The 6214-nt window shown below is 35.2% G+C and overlaps 1 protein-coding gene across 1 annotated transcript in view; it reads right to left on the bottom strand.

The window, feature by feature from the left end:
• The window catches only part of LOC108735761 (pumilio homolog 2), a 290455-nt gene that overhangs the window by 241121 nt on the left and 43120 nt on the right, over positions 1–6214 (bottom strand). The window lies entirely within an intron of this gene.

The following is a 6214-nucleotide window of genomic DNA, read 5'->3' as shown; positions in this document are numbered from 1 at the left end:
TGTGTAAATTCAATTAAAAAAAGAACTTTTTCCTATGTTAATTAAATGGGAAACTAAAATAAAAATAGCGACCCCTTAGATTTGAGCTAGCATGTTTGGCGAGGATTTTTTTTACAACAAATAGAAACATTTGAGGGGGTAAAAAAAATAAAAAAAAAATTAAAAATTTTATTTGAAGCGCCCTAGTGTACAGGCTTTACAAAATTAATTGTTTCACTACAAAATATGATGCAAATTAGAGCCAGAGATCGGCTGAAACGAATGTATGTGATCTGCTAGCAAGATATCATACCAGATCGCTCGGTTTTTCGGAACCTGCAAGCTCTACAAAATGAATTTTTCACTATAAAATACTAATGTGTTTAGATTGAGGTGTGGGAGAGGGTTTGGACTGCCAGTGTGATACACCGAAGATCAAAAACAGAAAAGCCTTTGAAAGATGACATAACAAAAAACGTACAAAGTGCCCTAAAGTTAAAACTAATTTTCGAGAACTGGTTAGGCACCCAATATTAGGCAAAGAATCATTTCTACAACCAACAACATCATTTCAGAGCCAGTAATGTAGATGTTTCAATAACAAGGGGGTGAGCATCGCAAACATACATTCGACCGACAAGCCCGGACTAGCCCCGGAATTTCGAGTTTGCTGCCGCTGTCCTAAGAGAAGCACAGCTCGGCAGCACAACAGCAGTAGCTGAGGTCCATGCACCAGAAAGTGGCGGCAACAAATCGGGCGGCGGCTGGACCGTGGCGTCCCGACGGCGGAGATAACGGCGGGAACACAGTTGACAAAACAACCAAACAAAAACCTCAAAGCGCACATTCGTGTACATGACGAATAATCCAAGTACAAAAGGTTGAAATAAATCTTTCACCTGCGATACACTTTTATCGAATTAAATTCGTATTTTATAGACGCAAAGACACGACGGTTTTACATATGCATGAAAATTCTTCAATAAATAAATAAACAACAAAAAGCATTTTTAAGCCTTCTTGTGTTATTTTTATTTTCCTTAAGATGTTACACTTTTTCTTGTTTTTATACCACTGTGCAACGGCGGTGGTCTTCCTACAACGGCGTCCCGGCGCGTCGCCTTGGAAACGGAACGTATGACCAAGCAGGCGCAGCACATGCAACCGGCCCGATCCACGCCCTGACGACGCCAGGCGCCGCGATGCGTCGCGCCCTTTTGCCGCCACACACTGCTGTTTTCGAAATTGGCGCGTACTTACAACGATGATGTTGCAGAGAAATCGGGTAACAAAATTGGTTAGACATCCCGGGACATTAAAAAACCAACCCTTCGACGACCCCGATGAAAACATAACATCAAAACAACTTTTCCTAAATTCGTTACACCTCTCGTCTGTATACGCAAGTTTTATACGCAAAGGAGGGATTGTGTTCGGGAAGTAAACAAAAGTTTAGCCTTTACATTGAAAACTCGGTATATGAGGAATAATGTGATACTAGGATATTCAATCCCAGTCCTCATTTCTAATCCCGGGATTATCTTGATCAAAATGATAGAAAAGCAACTCTGTTGAGAGCACTGGTATTAATTAGAGTTCGAAGAAAACAGTTTTTTATTAGACTTGTGAAATAACAATCCGAGCCCTGACTGGCACTGTCAATCAATCCCTAAAATTTCGAGACCAAAAGCGGTTGGAATCCCGGGATAGAATCCACTATAGTGCATTAAGTACCTACAGTACAAGCTCAGCAATCCGAACGTGTTAATCCTAACATCCGCTAATCCGAACAACGAACACTAAGTTATAATCCGAACAAACCTTGATAATTCGAACAGCGCAGGCGTGGCAACGTCACATTGCTCGAGATGCGGTTGCTGTAGAAATCCAAAATCATACATTTCAACTATCGTACGAAACATCTAATTACAGCTATGAAATGGCGCCAAAACGCAAACATATTGCATTATAAATGTAGAAAAACGTTGTAATTACTAAAAGTTTAAACTTTAAGTTTAAAAAACAAAGTTTATATACATATAAATATCTATGTCTAATATAACAGACGATGCAATAATTAATTTGGATTATTAAAGCTGTACAGTTTCGTAAAGGAAACTTTTGTGGCTGAAGTAGCGGATGATCGAATATTCTGAAATGAGTTGACAATTAAAACTTCTAATAAAAGAATGAACCTAGTCGTTAATTATTTGATATGATCAGTGTTGGACCTACCCCTAATAAACGAAGTAGCCCGTTTTCATTCGTTTATTGTTATTCGTGGTTATCTACATCAAAATGCAAAACCATCGACTTCTTTAGCGTATATACTTACTGTATTCATGTAAACAAACGCGTGACTAGAACAAAATGTGAAATCATAACCAGAACGAAGAATATAGCGCAAAGTAAATCAATATGTAACTAAATACTTTAGCAGCGTTATCGTGAAAGGCCTGTCATTTAACAAAACTAAAAATTAAGGTAACAACTAAAGTAGATATGCGTGTAGGTGGCATAGAATTTGAAACAAAGCAATATTGTTTCTCAATTGTTTCTTTCGTAACTACTTTTTCTCCTCATTAACAATTTTTGTATGTATTTTAAAGTACAAAACATTTGTTTTTGGCCGATTGTCAGTTATATCATTATGGCAACAGGGAAATTCAAAGTTTTATTTCCTCAATAAATAATAGAATTTATAAATTTCTTGACAGTATCCATTAAAAAACAACGCACTCTAAATGTAACAAATGACTATCAATTAAAAATAAGTACTTACTAAAAGCGAGCGGTGCGTGCTTTAGAGATATTATTCAAGGGTAATTTATAGGTTCGCGTGCTCGTCAAAATTTCTGTTACAAACCTAATAATAAACCACCAAACCCGATTTAATCAGGTTAAACATACAAGAAACCTTCAGAAACAGAGATATAAACTACCATAATGTGTACGATCTACACAATTAGATTTAGAAATACGAGCACGCCTAAAAAGTTTTACGAATATTTAAAATTTAACATAAATATACATCGTATATATTATTAATTGACCAAAAAATATTAACGGTAAGTAAAAAATTAAATACAACGAAATAAAATCAGAAGATTATTGCGATTTTCAACATACTAAGGGTTGATAATAAGTGATTCTGTACGTGAAATATCGCTTGAGTGCCTTTTACACTATTCTACCGGCTACCAGCGACTCGAAAACTGAACACAGGGATTATTCACTTACATGAAATTATTTCCCAAAACGTGACATCATCATTTGATAAATGCTATTTCTACAATGTCTTTTCTTATGGTAACTTTATAGCAATCAAGCATTGTAAGGTTAAGTCAGGGTAGGTTGATTTAGTTACGTGTAGATGGAGTTGTTTTACTTACTTTTGTTTTCAAACTTCGAAAACAATGCCAAAGAATGACTTCCGCGCCGATTATGTACACTGTATTACACCAGTGTCCGACCGAAATCGAAACTTTTTCAGATAAGTTAAAAATCTATTGTTTACTAAAATTTGGCTTATATACACTTATACAGACAATATTCCCCAAAACTAGAACAACCCACATCTACCTACCTAGGTCTACCTCTACTCCTCTTAACTCCTGTTTCTGCCTCTAATATGTCTCTGACTAGACCTTTATGCCTGAGAAGGTGTCCTACCCACTTATCTCGCCTATTTCTTATTGACTATCATACAGTACTCTGTTCTCTTATTCTTTCTAATAGCTCTTTATTTCTAACCTCTATCACCAGTATCCTCATCATTCGCCTATAACACCACATTTCAAATGCTTCTAACCTTTTCTTTTTCGCCGCGTCCACCGTCCTTGTTTCGCACCCGTACAGCGCCGCATACATACACCATTAACAATCTTTTTCGAATTTATAAATTAACCGATTGCGAGCATAGAAGTGACTTCGTTTTATTGGAGGCGACTCGACCCTGTGCCATCCTAAGCTTTACATCCCTACTGCTCCTTTCTTCCTGACTTATCTAACTTGCTAGATACCTAAAATCAATCACTTATTCTAATTTTTTGTCTCTTATCTTTATATTCGCTCTTTCCCTACTTTTCGTTCCTTTGCATACCAGTATTTTTGTTTTGTTTGAATTATATGAAAAAATAATAATTTATTTGAGATAAATCATTTCTTTTGGTATTACTGCTATAAAATAAACAAAAATTAATAAACATGTTAATGAACACGAACACTGTTTAGAACAAAAATTTGTCAATAATGAACACTTACATTATTAAAAAGGACCTCATTAATTGAGTATTTCAATTGAGTTTATAATCGCGACATATCCATGATTAAATTTAACATTCATTGAAATCTTTTAATTGCAGTTAATTGTAAAAGTATGATTACCTAATCAATAATTAACTTTAGTATTCGTAAATATATATTTTTATATTGTACGCTAAAAAAAGCACCGAGCGATGCTCGATAATTTACGAATGCGTAGTTCAGCTGCGGCCGAAAGTACGGTAGATTTTCTGCCTAAACCGAAACTGATGCCAAAGATTTTTTTGCCGAAACCGAAACCGAACCTTCGGTAGGTCGCTAATTATAACATACTATAATTTCAATTCAATGCAATAGTCGGACTTGTACCTTAAAAGTGAACACGAAATAAATCGCTTTTTCTGGATAAAAATTTTCATTTACTTAAAAATGTTTATCGCTTTGAAAAATTGGACCTTACCTTCATCGAAAAATAACGTTCTCATTTAACCTTTTTCGATTAAATTATTAGAAAAAATGCTATAGTAGCAAAATAAATAAAACATCGAAACAACTACCTTAAATTGTTTATAAACAAAATTCTTCACGCTTGTGTGCGTGCGCACAATTTTTTTAATAATGTACGTAATATTTCACTAATTTACATGCAAAAATTGGATCTAATCCAAACATTTTCAAAAAATGTCGATTTTCAGCTAATTCATCTGGTCTAATGCGAGCACGGACTAGTACAACGTATGTAACAAAATAAATATATATTTCTTTGGTTTATGATTTTTATTCGTTAGCACACAGCAGATTTTACTTAGATTTTCACATTTAACAGCAGATGAGGAATGGCAAAGGTTTGATAACTTCTCAGAATCCTACAAAGCACCTTATTTACGTAACTGAAGACAATAACACATAATACATACATATGTACAATGCAGACATGCACATGATGTACTTATCAAAGGCGCAAGCTAAAAAAAAAGAAACAATGGGTAATCTGTTGATTTATTCTAATAATAGACGATGATGTAATCACACATTTGTCCTAGCGGATATGAGATTCGTGAGAGGACTGAAAGAACAGCCACTGGTGGCTGCTCATGAACACTTCTTAGAAAAAAAAGACAACGTTTGAACGGAAATTAAAACAATCATTAGCCGACAAGAGTAATTTTTTCAGGGTCACATTCGTAAGTACTGTACTACTAGGTAGCATATGAAAAAAGATGCCAATAATTTTGGGAAATTCAAAAACGAAAATGTGCAATAACAGTATTTTCAACTGACTAGTTAAGGGGGCATCCATTAATTACGTGAGCTCTTTTTCGGTTATTTTAGACTCCCCCTCTTAGTAAGATTTGCCGGGACACCCCCCCACCCTTACGTAAGATTGACATTAAAAATATTTTAAACTTCATTTATTTTTATGATTCGGGAAAATAATAAATCGTTCAGGTATACTATAGTTAATTTATTTTCAAAATATTTTTTTTCATATCTGTAATTTTTTGAAGTTGACGTGAGATTTTCGATTATCCCCCCTCGGTTTAAATGAGATTTAGTGAGATTTCGTTGGACCCCTCCCCCCCTATTCTGAGCTCACGTATTTAATGGATGCCCCCTTACAAAGTGATATTCTGACTAGCAACTGCTTAGCAATCTTTTGAATAAGTATGACTCCTAGATGCACATTTACTGTTAAAAAAAGGGGGAAATCGTTTGAAAATTGAAAAATAATGAAAACTATAAATACGTGTCTGTATAAAATAATTCGAAGTGGCCTGTATTCTGTCGAAACTGTCGATCGTTTTGGATCTCATCAGCGCGTCGCAGACAGCTCCGACAGAGCACAGACCAACTTTTACCTGCTGTCTTAAGAGTGCGTTTTAGAAAATACCACAAATGGCGCGGTAAACGCCATCTGTAGTACGATGCTACATTTTAGGATTACGTATGCTCCAACAAGGTCCATTTAAAT

The sequence above is a fragment of the Agrilus planipennis genome, unplaced genomic scaffold (genome assembly GCF_000699045.2).
Source record: "Agrilus planipennis isolate EAB-ADULT unplaced genomic scaffold, Apla_2.0 scaffold138, whole genome shotgun sequence".
NCBI lineage: Eukaryota > Metazoa > Arthropoda > Insecta > Coleoptera > Buprestidae > Agrilus > Agrilus planipennis.
The sequence above is the reverse complement of the archived record's forward strand: the minus strand, read 5'-3'. Positions and strand labels throughout refer to the sequence as shown.